Source organism: Neomonachus schauinslandi, chromosome X (assembly GCF_002201575.2).
Source record: "Neomonachus schauinslandi chromosome X, ASM220157v2, whole genome shotgun sequence".
In the NCBI taxonomy this organism is placed as follows: Eukaryota; Metazoa; Chordata; class Mammalia; order Carnivora; family Phocidae; genus Neomonachus; species Neomonachus schauinslandi.
In genome coordinates, this window is record NC_058419.1 from 125,981,268 (window position 1) to 126,004,018 (window position 22,751).

Consider the following 22,751-nt stretch of genomic DNA (forward strand, 5'->3'; position numbering starts at 1 on the left):
TGGTGGAGGAGGCTCAAAGCCCATGCAAACTGCTGCCCGATGCACGGGGACCCCACAGAGTGCCCCACAGTGCACCCCGAGCCTCTGTTGAACCATCCCAGAAATGGGCGTATTTCGGAGCCGGCCCGTATCTCAGAAGTAGGAGGAGAATGGGCACGGATGCTCAGGGCACCGCAGTCCAGCCCTGCGGGGACCCTGGGCGCCCTACAGAGACCCCCGCGTCATCGTGTGATCTGCTGCTCACCTGGGCGTGGGCTTTTGGCACCTGCCGTGTTAACCACATGCGCGCGGAGCGGGGTCCTGACACAGCTGTGTTCTAGTGTGCATGCGTGTGCAGGTTCCTCTGCTCAGCTCGCTCCCCGCCCCCAAGCGTCAGCCTGCCTGGCGGCTTCTAACACCCGCAGGCTGCCACTCATCCGCTAGACCCCTCACCGTAAACTTGTACTCACCATTTAGCAAGTTGAAACTAGACACGGCTGTAATTTCGGGGGGCGTTCACGAGGGCCCACGGCCGGCCGGACGAGCCCGCGGCGCCTCCGTGAATCGGTCCTTTCTTTGCAAGCCTTTCTGCTCCCCGCCAAAGGAAAAAAGACAATGAAATAAAATTTTAAAAAGGAAAAGAAAAACAAAAACAAAGGCACGGGATGCCTGCAACTTCCCGTCTGGCACCTCCTGACTCCTAACCAGAAACGGGCAAAAACCCGCCTCCCCGAGAGCCACCCTGAGACATCTGTGCTCTCCCCATGGCCTCATTCAAACTGAAATACGTTCGGAGGCTTAAGTGATCGTATTTAAAACTCTTTCCCCTAATTCTTCACCGTCGATATTTCTCGGGTTCCGCAGCATTCTGCACGCGTGTTCACAATTCACAAAAGATGTAAAACTCAGGTTTATTCCATAAAAGTGTTGGTTGAAGGGGAGTGCCTCTCTGGTGTATTTCCACTTCACCTTTTCAGATTTAATCAGGGCTGAAATGAGGGAAATTGAACAAAATTCCCGTTGTTCACTATTGGAGCAATGTCGTCCCCTCTCCCCTCCCCAAATCAGGCCCATGTGATAGGCCTACATTGTGCCCTGATTCCTTCCCTTGTAATGAATTTAATGGGAATGATATAAAAATGTTTAAAGCTTTTGTTTGCTTTTTTTCCTTTCTTTCGTTTTCTTTTTAATGCACAGTTGCAGCCGTGCACGAAGCTTGTGTGAAATTGTACACAGTTCTTCTTCAGGAAATGGGTTTGCATATCAGCAAACACACTCTTGGAAATACTGTGTGAACCTACAGCTGTGTTGGGTGCCCTGAAATAGGGGTCTGATCCAGCCCTTGAGTGGAAACTTGCCCCCCCAAAACGAGAAACCAGCCAGCTCTACAAGCTATCATAAAAAGTGAGTGATCCTGCCCAAACACACGGGAGGATTTCAGGCGGTGGTATCAGAATTGAGAGCTTCATTCTTTAGGCGGGGATGGGGTGTAAGAAAGTCTGGAGAAGGAACACGATGGGCTGTATATCACTTAGGGCTTTGTGGGGCACTAGCCGTAAAGGGTTGAAGCAAACGAGAAGGAATCAGCTCATGGAATGCAAACATAAGTAGTGGCTGGTTTCAGGAATGGCTTGATCAAGGTGCTTCACAGGGTCACTGACGATGCCTGCTTTCTGCCCCTAAGGGCATTCATGTACCAGTTGTTGTTTGAACAGCTTTTGCTTTTGCAAATACCTTTGGGAGATTCGAAGCGTCCAAGTCTGCAAACCCAACAGATCTTAGAGTCCCCGCCTGAGAAATGAGAAGGTGGAGCCAGCTGACGTCTGCAGTCCTGTCCCGCGTTCTCGTTCACGGGTTCTGGCTTCAGAAAGAGGCCAGGTGGGAGAATGCTTCTGAGGTTTGCTCTTGAGATTCTCTTCTCCAGCCTCCCCCCTCCCCAGATGTCTTTAAGGATGAGAACTTGTATCATTTATGGTAACACACCTTTTCTCTGATTTCCACTTGCATAGACCACACCGCGTCTTCCAGGTCGTGGGTTTTGTGGTTCACGTTGACACGGACTGTAGTTTCACGTCCCTGATGTCCCTGAGGACTGCCAACTCCTCAGGACACAAGCCTTTCTCTTCCCTAAAACACTCAAGCCCATCACCTGTACCAGCTGCTTAGTGGGGACTCCAAAATACCTTTCTTTTCTTTCTTTTTTTAAAAAAATGCAGATGACATCCACATAACATACAACTCACTATTTCAAAGCCAACAACTCAGGGGCATTTAGCACCTTCACCACATTGTGCAACCACCAGCTCTGTCTGCTTCCAGAATATTCTTATTTCCCCAAAAAGAGACCCCGTTCCCTTTAGCGGTCACTGCCCCTCTCGCTCCCCAGCCCCTGGCGTCCACCAGTCTGCTTCCTGTCTCTATAGATTTACCCGTTCTGCATGTTTCATGTAAATGCAATCACATACCACGTGCCCATGGGTGAACGGCTTCTCTCACTGAGCATCAGGTCGCATGGATCAAGGCTGCCTTTTTAGGGCTGAGCCATTCTGCATCAGGCACACGCACCACCTCGTGTTGACCCAGCCATGCATGTGTGCATCCGTGCGTCTGTGCGTCCCTGTATCCGTGCCTCTGTGTGTCTGTGCGTTCGTGCATCCATGAGTCCATGCATCCGTGCCTCCATGCATTCATGCGTCCGTGTGTCTGTGCGTCCGTGCATCCGTGCATCTGTACATCCATGCGTTCGTGTGCCCGTGGGTGGACACTGTAGCTACTTCTACCTTTGGTCTGTACCTTTGACATCGTGCTTCCAGGGACATGCGTGTCCAAGTTTCCATGTGAACGCCTGTTTTCCGAACACCTTTCGGGTGCCTGGGAGAATCAGCGGCAGGATCTGCTTTTGCCTCCCAGGTTCTCCCCGCCCCCACCCCACCCAGCAGCCCAGGTGGGCAGGGAGCGATCCCGTGCAGGTAAAGAGGGTCGTCCCCCTTTCCAGAACCCAACTGGACTCCAGCTAGCTGGTGGTGTGTATAGCATCCCCGTGACTTCTCTTGTGAGGAAAACCCTCTGTGCCGTTCAGACCCACGCTCCCCGCCTTGCCGTCCCCACCCAAACCCACGTCCATCAGGACGCCGGCGCTGCCTTCCACCCGCCACGCTCTGCAAACCAGCGCTGGCTCCACTGGCCCCACTTTTGCAGAAACTTTGCAGGGACAGGGATGGGGCAGGCTCGCTGCTGGGGACACAGGGGGAGCGGAGGGAAGAGGTGGGTGTGACGGCCGCCTGGGGGCAGCCTGCGAGATTTACTGGCCACGGTCTCAGCAGACGCATAAAACAAAGTAATAGGCCCTCTGGAGCCATTACTTAGACCAAAGCGGAGACACCTGCTCCGAGTGGCCACTGGGTCTCGTCCAAAGCAGCCTCGGGCTCCGGCAGGCGTTCCTACCACCCAGCCCTGGGGACGTTGCAGGGCTCTCTGGACCATGCACGACCCGCACGCAGAGAGAAGGAGAAGCCGGAGACCCGCCTGGACACTCAGGTGCACAGCTGTGGGCCGCTGGCTTCCGTCCCTTGGGGGCCGCACTCTGCGTAGGCACGCTTGTCTCTTTTGGAGCGAGAACACTTGGCAACCCTTGGGTTGCATGATTTGCTTCCCGTGATGCACGCACGTGCTGATTCTCCCAGGCACCTGAAAGGTGTTCGGAAAACAGGCATTCACATGGAAACTTGGACACGCATGTCCCTGTATACCGTGTGCAGAGACGTTTTATAGCCACGGGGACCTGCACCCCGGAGAGTGCCGACCCCACCTCGTAATCACACCCGTGTTTGACGCCTCCGGCCACGGCATCCGGGCACCTAGCACGTGCTCAGGGAACAGCGTGCAACTCCTCGTGGGCGCAACATGTAAATACAAGCACTCCCCTGACTCTGGGGGAAACTTCATTATGTCTCCCCACTTATCAGAGCACGCCGTCCCTTCCACTTTGTAAAACGAGCTGCCGCTGGTTTTTTTTTTTTTCCCCCAACAACATTCGAAAATAAACATTCCATGAAATTTGTGACATCTAACAAAGGAGAATAACACACAAAGGATCCAGCAAAACATTTCTTTCTAAGCCGTCAGATGCCTACAAGCTTGTCATTTCTATAAAACACTGTCATTTTTAATTTTTAATTAAACGAGACATGGTCGTGATTCGGGTCCCTATTTTTATCGGCTGTAAAATGGGGCCGTGGGTAATCGTGATGCACCTTTTTGGCACAGGAGATAAATACTGTTTCCTTACGGAAATGACGGGGCAACGCAATAATGTTCATTTATTTATTTATGAAACAGTGTTGATTCACGGCTATTGACGGAGGCTTACTTGTGGAAGGAACATGCCAAAGACTCACACTCAGAGCCCAGTTTCAAGGGAAAAGTCTGTTCCGTTTTGCAGAGATGCTGGTTCCAAGAGCCGCTGCTGGATGCCTAGGGGGCCGGCTGCGGTGGGGCACCCACCCCCTGTTTCAGATCACGGTTTACATCTGCAGATTCTCTTTCTCCCGAATCGAATGCAATCACAGGAGCTGCGGGAAGGACGGGGTCATAAATTCTGGAGATCAGAAACGGCACGTGCCGCAAGTGTGGGTTTTCTTGTGGCTTCAAAGTTGCCCATGGTTTGACGGAGGACAGAGCTGACTTCCTCCTGATGTGCCGTGATAGAGGCAGGAAGGACCCTCCCCTGGAGCCTCTGGAGGGAGCACGACCCTGCCCCGCCTGGATCTCAGCATCCCTGACCCGCCTGGATCTCGGACTCTGGCCTCCAGAATGGCGAGACAATTAATTTCTGCTGTTGGAAGCCTCCCGATTTGTGGTCATTTGTTACAGCTGCCCCAGGACATTCACACACACCCATCAGTTGTGAAGCTGTGGCTTCAAACGCCCAGACAGGACGAGGGCATTTTTAAAATCTCGTGTCCCTGACCAGAGAGGATGGTTCAGATCCCTTGCTGCCAAGATTAGAGCAACACCTCATTGCTTCTGACCGGTGCTCAGATGCCCCAAATGGGCAGATGAGGTTGGAAAGCGTCCAGAAGAGCCTCATGACAAATAAAAAAGAGAAACAAACCCACCAGTACAGATGCTTTAATACCTGTGAATATCAATTATATGTCGTTAGTGATGCATGCCTTGACACAATGAGGTGATACATATCACATTACAAAGTATCTCTCTTTCCATCAAGGGAAGGGATTCGGGGAAAGCAGAGTAGGTCAGACTTTGAAAAAAAAAATTGGCATATTCATAAAAAAAAAAGCTAGGGCAGAAAATTTGGCAATTACCTGATTTTTAAAAGACTGTTTTTCAGGAGCCATTAAAAGCGAACCTACTATGTAAAACCGGTCTACGAGGCAAGTCGGCGACCCACTTTCTTCATCAATCGAGGCACTAAGGAGGTGCCCCTGTGCAGAATAAAAATCACCCTTTGTCCCTCGTCGTATTTGCTTCTGTTCACCAAGCAGGAGAGACGTGAAGAGTGAGACTCGTATCACAAACCGGGTGAAACCCACACACAGCGCACCCGCCGACCAGGAAGGTCAGGCTTTTCTAATTTGAAAGTGCTCTCAGTGCTGAAAATCCTAAGACAGCTGCAGAGTGAGTCCCGGGGCACGGAGGGCAGGAATCTACAGGGTGGGCGCCCCCAGGACCGCAGGGCCCGGCTACCCACCCCCTCATCCCTGCGGTGTAGCCCCTGACCACACCGTGCGTTCGGATGAGGCACGAAGGAACCCAGGAATTATTTACCTGGATGGTGATACATCGCAGGCTGTCCTCATCCCGTCCTCAGTTCAGGGCAGGTCCGTTAAAAATTTGAATTTACGTTGGCAACACTGACGTCTAGGATGGTATTGAACCGGGAGCGCAGAACGTGTTTTAAACAAAGCGACGATGTAAGAATTATGCACGTTGATGAATGTGGATGAAAATACCCCGTGGAGTTGAGTTGCCCTGTGCAGGTGGGGTTCTCAGTGTAGTTGGGACACTGTATGGATGACAAGTGCTGGAGTGCCCTAGGTAGTTGGGGTATGTCATAATCTACATCCCAAGAACCATGCCCATGCTGTCAGCTCAAGAGAAATCTAAATGCAAATCATATGTAACTGAGAAACTTTCAAGTATGGGGCTGGGTTGTGATGCCCACCAGGGTCTCTGAAAGTATCTTTAAAGGTATAAAGTGTCTTGTCTTGGGGGATGTTGGGAACGGAATCTTGCCTTCGCGTTTGGAGTCTGTGTTTTATGACAATGCCCAACGTCGCTGCCGTGCATCGGGACTCCTTCTGAACCGAGTAAAGCCCTTCGTGACTAGCACGTCCGCGTCTCACCGCCATCACGGGACCGGGCAGAAGACGGGTCCTCGGGGTTGGGATGGCACAGAGAACAAGGAAACAAGCAAACCCTAAAGGCAAAGCTCCAGTCCACGATGTTCTCCGCATCCTGCAGACATGGCGCCCCTTGAAGATGTCCTTCAGGGACACCCCCAAAATCCCAACGGCCCCAAGGCACGGCCAAGAAGTCAAGCGATAAACACATCCGTGAGACCCCCCATCCCAGGCATGGGTGACCCTCATCAACAGCATCCATGACCTTATGGCTCTTACTTCAAATGCCACCTTCACGAAAAGTAAGATGGAGGGTGGGCGTGCAAACACAATGCCACTCATCGTGGGACGTCTCTTCCTGCAGGACTACCACCTGCCTTCAGGCTCTCACGCATCCCTCCTCAATGCCTCAACATCCGCGACATGCTCTCACCTCGGGCTCCACGGAAATGCCCCCACTCGCCCCAACCGACACCATAAGTAAAGAAACGCGTCCTCGTGGCAGAGACCGTGAGTGTGTTCACTGCATTCCTAACGTGATGTGCACAGGCATCCATGAATACGTTTACAAGCAACTTCCATCCTACGGCTGCATGAACATCAAAAGGATGCCATTTCCGGTGGTAGGGGTGTGAGTTTAGCCACGGAAAGGCAGAACGTGGCCATTAAAAAAATTCCCCCAAGATCACCAGATTGGGAAAGCTGGGGAGACGTTGTCCGGCAAGAGCTGTGAGGACAGGGTGATTTATGAGGGAACGTGAGCTAGCTGCAGTCAGGAGCCTGGGTGGGAGATGCTCGCCCCGATGCGGGGTCCAGGAAGGCTCTGCACGATGGCAGTTCTAAGGCTCCTGCCCCACGGAGCCGTGTTTGCATTCCTGGAAGGAGAAGTTAGCCAGGTGAGATCTCTACACCATCCTGCCATCGACTGTCTCGTGAAATTAAGGCTCAGCAGCAGCCCCGGGCAAATAAGGGCTTGCTGTGAGTCACCTCCGGACTCTGGAGTCTTCTGTCTGGAAGCCAGGAGTCTCTACCTGACAAGGCTTACCTGTGTTCACCCCAGAGACACGGGCACACACATCGTCTGTGTCCCCGGGGGATCCAGGTGTGGATGGGAAATAGGGTCTCAGATGGGCTGGGGCCAATTGTCCTGGCCTCCTTCCCAGCGCACACACACACATGTGTACATGTGTGCTCACACATAGATACATTCATACACACACACACCCGTGTACGCGTGTGATCACACACACAGACCACACTCATACACACACGTGTATGTGCATGCTCACACACAGAGACCACACTCATACACACACATGTTCATGCATGCTCACACACACAGACCACACTCATACACACACGTGTACGTGCATGCTCACACACAGAGACCACATTCATACACACACGTGTGCATGCGTGCTCACACACACAGACCACACTCATACACATACACATGTGTATGTGCATGCTCACACACACAGACATATTCATACACACACATGTATGTGCGTGCTCACCCACAGACCACATTCATACACACGCATGTTCAAACACAGATTCATACACACACTCATATCCATGCGTGTTCATACACAGACACACACAAACACACACACACGCTCACACGCGGTACCTACAAGTCAGAAACAACTGCACACCGGCTACCACTCTCTCCCCTTCTGTTTCCAAAATTAAAGCAAAACCAGTCACTTGTTTTCATCCCCAAATTCATTTTTTGATTCACTCTTTACCGACGGAGCCGACGCACCTTCTCGCTTACTTGGGGGGCGGAAATCTGCAGCTATAAATGCTCCTCCATACAGGACGAGACAGGGAAGGGAACTGACCATTGCAATTTTAATTTAATTCAGAATGTTTCCAGGCTATTTTTAAGTAATCAAGTCCAAATTGCAACGGAGCTGAGAGCAGCCCTTGTTTCAGGAACAAAAGTGAAAACAAAATCTCCTGAAGTCAAAAGCTGTCCTCGTATTTATAGCGTCTGTTAAAGTTAATTAAGGTCACGCGACAGTTGTTTTGGATTTGAATCCATACTGTTTCAATTCCATGAAGACAATACCAAACAGCAACAACCCTAAGGAATTGGGGAAAGAGGAAAGTTTGCATGTGCTAATTGCTCTTTTTTTTTTTTTTTTTTTTTTGCAGACAAGCTAAGAAAAATATCATCTCCGGGATCTCTTATTAGATGGCTCTCATTTCCCACATCGTCCAAAAATGATAAAAATGTTCTCCTCCTAAACTGGGCCTGCTTCTTTATTTTGAACGGAAGAAAGCACCTGCATTTTGCGGGAAAACGGACGTTCAACAGTCACTTTATCGGCTCGTGTTGGGGGAAAAAAAATCAGGAAGCCTATCAGGAAAGGTTCCATTCCAACTGTTGATCTATCATGTACGTGCACTCGGCGCACAGGGAAATAAAGTGAGAATTGATGGGTCCCTACAGTGTGCTCATTCTGCGGTCAGCTCGTCTGGCCACGCTCGGCCTGGTGAAGGACAGGATCCCAGCACCACGGGCGAAAATATTTCATGCACTTCATTTTCATATGGCTTCATTTTCACCATACCTATTTCTGAGGCACAGAGTAGGGGGGAAGAAAACATGCACACGTCTGAACAAAATAGATTTTCAGCCGAGTGCATGGAAGAAGAGCTGCCTGAGGGTGGTTCCTTTTCTCTCAACTAGAAGGGCGTGTTTGAAAATGGCACCGTATCTTCCACCTCGTTAGAAAAAGTCAAACTAAAAAAAAAAAAGAAAAGAAAAAGAGAGAAACAGAGAAACAGAGGTTTTCTGCAAAAAACACTGCGTTGTGTCCAAAGGGACATGTGTGAGACAGTAAATAAAGGAGAGGCGTCCACCGGTGCCAGGCACAGAAGCAAAAAGGGGCATTGTGGCAGCATAGATGGAACATTCCGGAAGCTTGCGGGAATCCCACACGTGCACACCCAGCTTTGTCCCAGCTCAAGCAGAGAGAGAAAGAGAGAGAGAGAGAGAATCCTCCGTTTTCCACACTTTGTTCTATTCAGGCCTTCGACTGATTAGACGAGGCCCACCCACATTGGTGAGCGTGCTTTCACTAGTTCTCTTAGTTCACTAAGCTATCTTTACTTATTCATCGTCCCTGGGGGAAGCAGAGAGGGGGTGCTGTTTACCCAGGATGACCTCTCTCCCGTGGTTCACAAGAAAGTTTTTCCTCTGCAATATTTGCCTTGAATCCCTACAAAAGTGCAGGTGAGGGCAGCCCGCCCGGCCGCATTTCCGCACCAAACTCTGAATCCACAGCCCCCATCTGATCTCATGTGGGTGCGTTTCTTTGCTTCCACGCAAGGAAGGATGAAAGAAAAAGCACCCGGTCCTACCAACATGCCTATTTCTGCCGCCTGGCGTCCCAGAGAATTCAACACGTGTGCATGTTTTCTTCCCCCCTACTCTGTGCCTCAGAAATAGGTATGGTGAAAATGAAGCCATATGAAAATGAAGTGCATGAAATATTTTCGCCCGTGGTGCTGGGATCCTGTCCTTCACCGCGCCGAGCGTGGCCAGACGAGCTGACCGCAGAATGAGCACACTGTGGGGACCCATCAATTTTCACTTTATTTCCCTGTGCGCCGAGTGCACGTACATGATAGATCAACAATTGGAATGGAACCTTTCCTGATAGGCTTCCTGATTTTTTTTTCCCCCAACACGAGCCGATAAAGTAACTGTTGAACGTCCGTTTTCCCGCAAAATGCGGGTGCTTTCTTCCGTTCAAAATAAAGAAGCAGGCCCAGTTTAGGAAGAGAACATTTTTATCATTTTTGGACAGATGCTCAGGCACAGAGCGTTACCTCCACGGAGGCACCCCGTGTGGTTCAAAGGTCTGCATACATGAGCGCTGGGGCACCTGCTGTTTCCAAAACATTCCCAAGGCCGTAGATGACAGTCCCACACTTGATCCTACTTTTTCTAAACTGAGCTCTCTCCACCATCCTGAGTCTTGGGCAGAAAGAACCCACCTCCCTTCCTCCACCTTCATGCATGTGGTTTCCCGGTAGAGCCCAAGAGCCTCAAAGGCAACACAGAAGGTGGCGGGTGGTGACAACTGGGCAGAAGGCAATAAATATCCGTTAGACCCACCCACGGGTCGGATCTGCCCGACTGTTATTTTTATACCTTGTGTTCGACAGTTCTGGCTTATGTTCTCAGCCGAATGATTAGCGCCATTGGAACAGAGGAATTAGGCACGGGTTTAAATCCGATGACATTTACGTTATTGAATACGGCCGTTGGTTAAACACATAATTAAATAATAAGCCACATATTTGAAATTCTCACCCGAACCCTGTCAAATAAATTAATTTATCCCATGATGAGAACATCCCACTAAACAGGGAAAGGGAGATGTGAATCCAGGGTGGGTGAATTCCATTAGGGCCTGACAGAGCCCCACATAACCATCTCATCAAGATCCCAGAAAAATGTAGGAAAGCAAGAATCATTATACACCAACTGTCTGAAAACAAAGCTACCGAGATCACAAACTCCTTCAAACGTGACATTAAAACACAGGGCGGCTTGCGGAGAAACACCAGGGCAGGCAGGGCAGTGGGATTCAGGAGGGACAGGTGCAGGAGCCGATCAAGCAGCCCCCAACCATGGGACTGTCAGAGTGGGATGACCATCCTCTTGGGGGCAGGAGATGATTTTGTGAACCAGCAGCAAACCACGCCAACTACAAGGGCTTTGATCTATCCAACGGAGGACACGCAAGGACCCCAGCCAAGCCCAGCACCACATTTGCAAATCCAGATCTCCATATTGAAAGTTCCCCCAAAGAAAGGAGAAAGACCATCAAAGAGGAAGAGCTCCCCATGATGCTCACCATGCTGTCCTGAAGACCTCTCTTCCTTCCCACTCCTCATTCAGGCAAGGCAGACTTGCTAGCGTTCTGCACCCCAGCCACACCTCTTGGGAAAAGGCAAGCAGAGAATGTAGGTTCTGCTGGCCCAGCCTCCGGAGGAATCCCTTAGCTGGAAAAGCCAACAGCTGCCGCCATTTTCCTGTAGGACCTGCAGCTGAATCTCAAGCTTCCAAATCCTCACTGTCGGTTGAGAAGTTCTTGCAGGTGAGCAACTGTGTTTTGGATGCCTGAGAGGTTTCCCTGGGTTCACTGTAAATGAATCTTGTGAAGTTTCAAATATTACCTTACTGATGGGATTTCATAATGGACATAATGCAAGAAGTTTCCTGCTTACGAGTCATTATGTTGCACAATTAATTTCTATGCAAGCTGCATAAACAAAATAAAAACACCAAGGTCCAGACTGTACCCCGATCACATGCATGACATCACCATGATTAGTTTTAATATTCCTCTTGTAGGCACCCAAGTTGGATATGGCCCATAGGGCCTCTGTGCATATCCCATTGGGTGCCAAGTCTGTCTTCCCACCATTTATTTTGCCTGCATACATCCATATCATGATGCCTATCTCCTGCCAGAGATACTGAGCTCTTTGTGAGGAAAGGATGGATGGATGATGGGTGGATGGATAAAGGGATGGATAGATGGATAAAAGGATGGATGCATGGGTAGGTGGATAGATGGATGGATGATGGATGGGTGGATGGATGGTAGATTACTGGATGAATGGATGGATGGACAGGTTGATGGATGATGGATAGATGATGGATGCATGGATGGATGAATGATTGATGGGCGAATGGATGGATGGTATATTACTGGTTGGATGGATAGATGGATGGATGAATGGATAGGTGGGTGGATGATGGATGTGTGGATGGAAGAATGATTGATGGATGGATGGGTGGATGGGTGGATGGATGGATGGAAGGATGGATGGGTAGATGAACAGGTGGATGGATGGATGATGGATGGATGATGGATGGATGATGGATGGATGGATGTTTCCTGAACTGAACAGAACTCTCCAGCATGGTTCCAGAACACCAGTACTATCAATAGGTCCTTGAGCAGCTTGGAAAGTACAGGAGAGGAGAAAGCCCCAGGACAGGAGAATTTGAAGAACAGAGTGGGGATCAGAGGAGAAACCTCTCTGCACCCCCAACCCCGAGGCCCCCAGAGTGCACCAGCCCCCTTTGGAAACCAGCTAACTCTCCTGGAAAAGCTGCAAACTTTGCATCCAGAACAGCCTTGCTTGAGGGTGTCAAGGAGCTCTCCATCGCTGGACACAGCCCGCCACCCCCCACGTGGAACCCACCTCTAACCGTTTACATTTTGGTAAACATTAAGCCACCGAAACAGTTGTTTAACTGGCTCCACTGGGCACAATATAATTTAGGCGAATTTGTGCGTACTCTTGGGTTCATCAACCTGCTCGCGGGAGCACCACACTCAACCACAAAGGGCAGATCAAATTAAGTCCAATTAGACTGTATTCAATTTGACTTTGTAAAGCCCTAAAGCTTTGTGCGTTGAAGTTCGAATGTGAGGGGAAAAACAGATACAAACGATAATTGATTTCATTTCCCCCCTCCATTTTTGAGGGGTTTATGATTCCCTCTTCATGCTTGATGGACAGATACAATTGCAATAATTTAAGATGTCCTCCTGGTCCCATTTTCCTCTCTATCCATATGCTAGTATCTTTCCCTGAAGTGGAAGATAACTCTCAGCATGTGGATCCACCTTTGGGGACATTTCAAGGAATTCCTGGAGCACTCATTTTGCAGAAGAAATTTTAACCCAGAGGACAAAACCGTCCCTTTAATTTCTGCTCCGACAAATGATCCCCGTGGCGGTATTTATCGCTGGTTGCTAGAAACCAGCAGACGTTTCTGTGAGGTTTTCCGTGGGAAGTAAAGACGATTTTATTCATAACACAGAATTAAATTTTGCCAAACGTTCGGTTATTGGTTATTCTTTTTTTAATGTTCTTAAGTTTCTGGAAACTTGCAGAATTATTATATTTTCAAAAGTAGTTTGGGAGTTTTAATATATCTAATAACATCAGATCAATAGTGTCAATGCCACATGGTGTATTACAGAAAGGAGAAATGCCCACATCATGAAAGAATAAGTGAATTTACTCGCATGCCGGCCCCAACAGCTTGTTTATAATCGGCCAGAAGGCTTTCAGGGAGAGAAAATTAACGCGCTGGATTCTCATGCTGGCAACTTTCTTCGATGTGGTGTAATACAAAAAATATATATATATAAATATATATATAAGTATATATATATTTATTAACTGTTTTAAAGCAACTATTTTGGGAAGTGTGTAAAAATGCCCATACGTGCAAGCTTTTCATGCAAACCTTTTTTTTTTAATAAGGGCATATTCTGCTTTATGGGAATTATGCCCTTTTTTACTTTATTACGAGCAGATGGTTCTGATTCAGAATATTATATGCAAATATGCAGAGTGCTTTCTCGATAATAACTATGCCTGATGCATGAGTGAGGTTTTGGTTCCCTTTTTCTGAGGATAAACCGAAATTCTAAGTTTACAACTATTTTAGTAACCTGGAATTACCATGTATACTTTCTGGGCCAATTAAAATTCTTGGCAGGGGCGCATGGGTCTAAGAAAAAAGTTTATAATGAACCTAGCAGCACCGGGTAGGTTCTGGGGATCCATCTCTGCTTCCATTCTGGGGACAAATTTAGGTGGTCGGAAACGGAATTCTTCACGTGCACCTGTTTTGCTTCCAAAGCATCTCTGCACCTAGTGCTGATGTTATCTTCCTAAATAGGAAATGCAACATGCCAACTCTTCTGAGCTCAGTCCTTTAACCAATTTCCCACAAGACTGGGTCAAAAGGCATCCTTGTCACTGTCTCGAACTCCTGACATCCAGGCATAAATGCATTTCCATGATTACTCCAAGCAGAGGATTCTCTCTCCTCCTTCCATTAAGAGATTTACTGAGGAAACCAAAACAAAACAGAACAACAGCAAAAAACAAGACACGTGGGAAGGTGAGAATATTCCCACATCGTTTTGCATTGGGTCTACCTCATAATCATGTCCTGAATTGCAGCTCAGGCATCCCATATGCACCCGTTTTTAAGAATGTGGTCCACTCAATCCCCATGTATATTACGTGCAGCTTAAATTCTTTACACGCTTTCTGGACGTGACCATCCTGAGACACATCACTGAGTCATCGAGGGCGTCCCTGGCTGTGAGGACCACAACCGTAGGATGTTTGAAATGGTCATTAGTGGTACCTCTTAATTTGGAAGGAGAAAATGGCGGACGCATAGGGACTGAGTATCTTCTCCTAGAAACGCATGGCCTCAGGGAGGTTGGAAGGTAGATGATAGCTTGGCATCACCCCTCGTCTGTACACTGGCCAGTCTTCAGCTCAGTTTCTTAGTGGTCATTGTCGCTGGGCTGTGGGCTAAGCCATGAGCTAGCATTGGCTGAACGCCGTTGATGGCTCTCCTTCTTAGGACTGGTGCCTTCTGAGCCCACTGCATGGTTTCCTGTGGTTTTCTGGTTGGGACATTGGGAAACACCAATGGTGCTCATGGCTCATGGTCCCTGAAGGACCCAAAGATTACCTGGGCTATAAGGGGAGAGCGGACAGAGCGGACAGAGCGGCCACCTGTTTCCCCAACAGACAGGTGGAGACCAGACAGGAACACAGCTGACCCCTGGTCAGAGAGTGCCGACCCCTGGTGCCACTGAAAACCCACCTGTAACTTTTCACACTCCCAACCCCCAACCGCCAACAGCCTACGTAGGCCGAAGTTTTCCTGAGAACGTGCACGGTGGACTCCCATATATTGCATGTGCTGTATGCATTCTGCACCACATTCCTACAGTGATGCACGCTAGAGGAAACAAAACGTGATTCTGAAAAATCATAAGGAACACAAAACACATTTACAGGACGGCCCTGCATTTTCCGAAAACAAAAATAATCTGCGAACGAGGGGAGCCACGCAGTTGGGACCCCTGCTGTTCCAGGGTCCCCGTAACACAGAACGGAAGCAGAAAGAGAGTCGTCAGCAACCTTGCAAACCCCAGGCGGGATCCTCCTTTGGGGAGGGGGCGGGGACACTCCCGTCCCTGTAACTGTCTTTTGAGAATGAGTTTATGGACTGCATTTCATAAACTCCTTATTTGCAATTACATCCATCTTTTCGTGCAACCTTGTTGAGGGAAATGTCCTCACCTGCTCCTTTCAATTCTCCCCCTAATCTCTTACGTTGGGGAGACTGTCTGATAAACGTGTCTCCGCGGGTCTCAGATAAACATCGGGGGCATCATTCACACACGGTCTCAGGGGTACGAGCCTCCGCATCTCCACTTTCCATGCATATTCACCAGCACATGAAATCAAGAGATTTCAAAACCTGGGTTTGCAGATACAACTTTCTAGAGCGTGCACCGTAAATTTGGGTCTAAAATTAGTCAAGGATGCCCCCTTCCAACGCCTTTGTGCCTCTAAATTATTAAGAATTCTCCTTCCAACTCGTCCCCTGTATATATTTGTGTCTCTGTGTCTTAAAATCCTTAGTCCCGGGTAGAGCGACAATCTCTGAATTCATTCTCCTTGCGCTCCCCACTTCTCCCCAAAATAGAAAAACCCGACTTTGAAATGGTACGACCGTGTGGTTTATGTCCTTCCCGTTCATGCATGTGGTTTTTGGTGCTCACTGGTCACGGTTCCACTCTGTATCTGCAGACAGGGTGACCAGGGGCTGCCTGGCATCACGGGCGTCCGGACCCCGTGCCCAGGGCAGCCCCTGGTCCACGTCTATGCCTCGGTCACCTTCCCTGGTGGGAACGGTCACACCGAGCCATCGCTTTGTACCAAAACCTGGACTTTTCCATTCTTGCAACTCTGGGAAGTGGTCCCGCTCTCTATCCGGGCATCAAACACCTATTCTTTGTGAAAAGACATTAAATTATTTCTGGAAATTATATAGTAGATCTCTATGCTTTTTAAAAAAAAAAAAAAAGCAAATCTAGCTTTTTTTTGTACAAACTTAGAGTTTATGCAAAGATTTCCTCTTTTTGCCTCATATTTCTTAGAAATTTAATGGGTATATATTGTCTGTTTTCCTACACATTTAGCCCAAGCAACCCATAGATCAATACTGACCTTTTATTTCTTAGATGTAGTAAAAAAAAAATTTGTAAGAAAGAAAGGGTTTAAATATTTTTAGAAATTTCTCAGACACTTAATGGGTACACATTGTCTGTTTTCTTATGCCTTTAGCCCAAGCAATTTATGTATTAATACTGACCTTTTATTTCTTAGATATACTAAAAAGAATTTCTTCTTTTTTTTCAAGTTTTTGTATTTAAATTCAATTTAGTTAAAAAAGACTTTTTCTTTTTTTTCAGTTTTTTAAATTTTTAATTTAAATTCAATTTAGTTAAAAAAGAATTTTTTTAATAAAGAAAGGCATTAATATTTTTAGAAATTTCTTAGACATTGAACGGGCATGCCTCATCCGTTTTCCTATGCCTTCAGCTCCAGCAACGTCTATATCCATCTGGACTTTTTATTTCTTCAATGTAGTAAGAAAAAAGCCACTTTTTTTTTTTGAACAAAGAAAGGGAATAAGTATTTTTCCCCCTAAATTTTCTTGAAGGTTGGCAACTTTGGCTATGAGAAAGTAGTAAATAGTAACTGGTAACCCATGTACAGCAACATCCAGCCTTAAAATAGTGATTTTCTGGCTAAAAGCTCAACACCATAGATGCTTGTGGGATCATTTGGGCTGCTTCTGGATTCTCTAATCAGCATTAGTCGGCGATCCACTTTCCCCCAGGACTCGTCCCTACTGTCTCTCCAGGCTGGACTCTCTCCTCGGTGGTTCTAGGTGGTCAGCCGTGTAGACCCTGCAGAACGTATGCTCCCCTCCCCTTCCCTCCAAGGGGAACCTTCCAGGGCAGAACCTCAAACACCAGCCTTGTCCCCGAAACGTGTGCGGCGAGCACTTGTCGCTGAGCCTTGGGCGTACAGACCGCCCCACCCCACCCCCGGGAAAACCCAGACAAAGAACTCCGGATCTCTTCTCCTCCCCCACACCCTTCTGGCTCTAAAGGAAGGGCCGCGTTTTGTTCCTAAATTGCCCCACGGCTTAAAGAATGTTTCCCAAATCCTGAGTCTGAAACAAAACACGTGAGGCTCACGGTAATTGAGGAGGTACAGAGAGGAGGCTCTAATTGTCCTCACATGTTTCCCATTTATTACAAACCATGCCACAGAGCTCACATAATCATTTTAGGATGCCGAGGCACTCCTGCGTTACCGTCCTGAAACAGAGCCGTGTTTGTATGGGAAGGGGCCCTGTTGAACCGAGCGTGTTTGCTCGGACGTCGTGTTCTCAGCTAACCGTGCTTCTGAACGCCCAGCCGTCCGGACCCACCCTGTCACACCGTCGGCCGTCCTGACGTCCACTCAGGACTTCCTCTAGCTCGAGTGCGAGCGTATTTGGACGCAGGCACCGTCCAGCCTTTGGGACCTGCAGCCCCACACGGGACCGCCAGCAAAACGGGCGGCGTTTTGCAATGCTGTCCTCGGAGGGGCAGAAATGCCGTCCCCCCTCCCCGCCCCAGTCTTCATCTGGCTGCGTTGGAAACCAAAGCCAGCCGTCTTGGGTGGCTTGCACAAAATAACCCCAGACGGAGCACCTTCACCGGCAGGAGACACGTCCTTCTCCCCGGCCTGGAAGCTGGAAGTCAGAGAGCCAGGCGGGAAAGATTTGGTTCTGGTGAGCCCTCTCTTCGTGGTGTGTGGTCCCGGTCTTCTCCCTGTGCCTCCTATGGCCAGCGACCCTATTAGACTAGGACGCCACCCTTAGGACCTTACTTAACCTTACGACTTCCTACAAGCCCTGTCTCCAAATGAACTCCGTGGCCAAAGACCACATATTTTTCTAACACACTCCAGTTGAGCTAGGTTGGACTCCAGACCCTGGGCTGCATCTCCAAGCTCCAGAGAGCAGGTCAGCTCAGGTCTCCATCGGGCGTCCCTCATGCTCCTTGGACGAGCATGCACCTGGGAAGCGTGCTTCACTCCTACTTCTGGGGTGCAGGCTGAAGGGGCAGCAGCTCCCTGGGGCAGGTTCTTCTCATGGAGATGCGCAGCTGCAAGGGGGCGAGCCCCACCACACAATCATACTCAGGCTACTGTTTGCATTGCATCCACTGGCGTCCATGGGGCCCCAAGCAAATCCCATGGCCAAGTGCGTGAACTCAGGGTAAGGGTGCTCATGCATATCACTAGAACGGTTCACCGGTGACCCCCTAAAAAGATATGTCCATATCTGAACCCCTAGAACCCATGAATAGGAACTTATTTGGGGGAAGAAAAGGTATTTATAAATGTAATTAAGTTAAGGGTCTTGAGATAAGGTCATCTTGGGTGAGGATGGCCCTAAATCCAAGGACAGGTGTCCTTATAAGAGACAGAAGAAGAGACACAGACACAGAGGAGAGCCACGTGAGGACGGAGGAAGAGACGGGAGGGACGTGGCCACAGGCCCAGGGACGCCTGGAGCCCCAGAAGCTGGAAGAGGCAGGAAGGAGCCTCCCCTGGAGCCTCAGGAGGGAGCATAGCCCTGCCCCGCCTGGATCTCAGTGCTCCTGCCCCGCCTGGATCTCAGCCTTCCGGTCTCCAGTGCAGGTAGAAAATAGGTGTCTGCTTTTGAGCACCCCCAACGTGTGGCAGTTTGTTAGCCACGTATTACGTGGCTGCTAAAAAATGGCCACCTCCCTCCCATCACTAATACAGGAGATTGAAGAATTTGCACCAATAAGGCAAACTGTTGCAACAGAGCCTTAGTATCCCTTATTTTTGCAAAATGTATCTTTTTGCAAAATGTATCTCTTTATGCTGTTATTTCTTTTTTAAAGATTTTATTTATTTATTTGGCAGAGAGAGAGGCAGGGAGAGAGGAAATACAAGCAAGGGGAGCAGCAGAGGGAGAAGCAGGCCTCCCGCGGAGCAGGGAGCCCGATGCGGGGCTCGATCCCAGGACCCTGAGATCATGACCTGAGCTGAAGGCAGACGCTTAACGACTGAGCCACCCAGGCGCCACCTCTTTATGCTGTTATTTTAACACAGGTAAGTAGTGTTGGGCATGAAGATGAGGTTGGGATTTGTGTGTCCAAAATGTGACCCTCACCTCTACTGACCGCCAGGAAGGTCTCCAAGCATTAGTTTATCGAGCCCGTTTTTAGCTAAATAAAAGTTGTCCTTATGTCGAATCCTCCAGAGCGTCTTCCCATATTAACAATGACCCCCAACATGTGCTGAACCAAGGCACAATGTGGCCGTCTGGAATTATTTTCTGCGAATTTGTCTTGTGTATAAAATAGATACATTTTGATTACAATATTATTACTTTCCATGCACTATATTTTCTCTTTTTCGTTTTATGGCTTGTCACATAACTGCAATAACCACTCTCGCTCCGTGGCATGCTCCTGGTAAACGGCCCCGGAGATTGATTAAATGCCTCGCCTGAGTTGCACTATTTAATCAAGCCCAGCAACCATTTATTACATTCTATCTTTCAGCCTATAAGAGCTGATCTTAAATACATTGATTAACTGCTAAGCAATAAGTGCTCATCAATGTTTCAAATGCATGGTTTACATATTTCAGGAAATATATCTGCTTGGGTCACCGTGAAAAATCCTCTCTGCGGAAAGTGCAGCATGCGACACAGAATTAAGCTGGCATCCTCCCTTACCGGCAAAGCGCATATTGCTTTATATGGAGCAATAAATATTAAGAATCTGGAGGTGAATTAGAAAAATAAGAACTGAGCTGAGTAAAAGATTGATGACAACCTGAGACAGACGGTAGGGGAACCTTCCAGCCACCACCAGCCGCACATCGGATAGGCTTTTAGACACCGCTCCAGATGGGAAATCTTTCAGGCCAGGTGGGGGAGGAGGTCCGGGGGACGTGTGGCCCCACCTGAGCTGTCTTTTCTCCACCAGCATGCTTGACAAGCAGACCAAGTCTCTGGTGCTACACCATAAAAAAGGTTGGCAAGCACTATTCTAAACACCATAGGTTGCAATGTTCTATGAGCATTTCCGGAAAAGATGAATGCTTCTTGGCTACTAGCACATGGAAAATAATTTCAATCTAGAGACATAGGTGAATATAGAGGTAAGGAGATCTAAAGGTAGGTAGGTAGGTAGGTAGGTACATACATACATACATACACAGATGATGGATGGATGGATGGATGAGTGGATGGGTGGATAGAAAGATGATGGATGGATGGATGGATGGATACATGGATGGATGGATAAATAATGGATAGATGGATGCATGAATGGATGGATGGGTAGATGACAGATGGATGTATAGATAGATAGATGATAGATAGATAGATAGATAGATAGATAGATAGACAGGTCCCACCAGGTAAGCTATCTAGGCCAAGCAGAGGTGCTGACCCAGGAGAAATTCTGGAATGGTCCATACAGGAGGGAGACAATGACCATCTGTAATGACTCCTAGACCAGCTGAATCTCCTTTTCTGTTTTCCTCATTGTTTCCCCCAAAAAGAGCAGCTGGAATCCTAGAGAACTTTGCCCAAATGGCATTAACTTTCTCCACAAATCAACTGGGTCCTCCTGAAGGGTTCTAATGAGCTGTTCCAGCTACAAAGCCCCTGGTGGCCCTACGTGGGGTCTCCATCATGATTGAATCATGGGCTGGCTCCCTCTCTACCAACCCTGCTTCCCTCAGTTTCCCAATACTTCCCCTCAAAACCCTCCTGGCACGCTAACTCCCATCTCAGAGTCTGCCTCCTTGAAACCAAACCTGATTTTTTCACAGATGTTTCAGATGGATGCCTGGCCCTCAGTATTAGGGGTCTGTTCTCCCTTCTTGGAAGGTAAACTGAGTCAGAAAACCTCATTAACTTCCCAAGAGCACCCAGGCTATCCCCCTGCTCAGCAGTGAGAGGCATAAATGCTTTATTTGAAGAGCTCACTCCCCCCCACCCTAATTTCTACAACCAATCACGTTCTTAGGGTCAGTTTGAGTGGAGCTGGGTATAGGTCTGAGTCAATTGCAGCCAGATGAAGGTTGCTCATGCAAAATTTAATTATTGCAAACCTCACCCTGGGAAGCATTCACCTTGACACCAGAACATAGCTCGAACATAAAATTGACATGTGAACTCACAAAATGCTAATCGGTCCTGCACCATCCCTCCCTCACCCAAAAAAATGTTCACACGGGTCCTTGGAGACCCTGAAATGACTGTATTTCTTCGTTCTAAATTCATTCCACTGTCATCTTTTATTCAAACCATGTTGCAATACTTTTTTTTTTTTGCATCCCCCTGACCCCATCTTTACACCACATGAACAGTTCATCCATGCACTTGGGGTCAAATGCTTATGCACAGCTTTGTGAACACATGCTTATAAAGTGGAAAGGCCCATGAACAGTATCAAGAAAGGAACCAAAACGCAGTGGAATGTGTTGAAGGAGCATGCTTTTCTCCCCGGATAAACCATGGATACCCCACCTTAAGATCGTTAGTATATAGTATTAGTCTAGTATTATTTAGTATTAGTCCAGTATTAGTATTTAGTATTAGCCTAGTATTAGTATTTAGTTTAGTGTTAGTCTAGCATTAGTGCTTACTTTAGTATTAGTCTAGCATTAGTACTTAGTATTGGTCTAGTATTAGTCCTAAAAGATCCTAAAAGCATGTCTGAGGATCAGAAGACTTGGTGGCAGAGATAAAATAGGCAGATATCTTATGAGTCCTTCTTGATGGGTCCATAACAGATCAACGGGATAAAGGATAGAAAACCAGCATAGCCACACAATGTGAAGCCAAGGACAGCCTCAACCAGGTCAAGTTAATAATGAAAAGCCAGTATGGTTGTGTTGCATTGAATGTCCCCCAAAAATATCTATGACGTGAATCTACCTGGCCTATATCTGTACCAAACGTTCCCTTAAAGCTGGGGAAATCAGCTTATGTTGAAAATGTGTGCAGATTTTTCATTAATCGTGAGGTCCTTTTGAATTTTGAACCGAAACCCAAAATTAGAAGGGAAAGCCTTCTGTCTTTATTGCTACTTTTGATCCTAATCATTTGAAACAGTGGATCAAATTCACTTCCTGGGACACAAGCTAGTTGCAAAGTTTGAAATATCAAGGTTGATATCAAATATCTACAGCAATAATATTCCCTAAATTGATAGAAGTTTAAGCTATAGTTGCACTTCATTTTAGAGATTTTAAATCCAATTAATATGAGATGTAGAAATGTATAAAACCTACATAGTTTTGGTTTAAAATTACTGAGTCTTTTGGAAAATGGAATGACCATCCTGACCCGGCAAGTCTTGATTGCCGGTAATTTGCAAACTGAAAGAATCATGCTCTTTACTCTTCTCTAGTTCCCTCCCC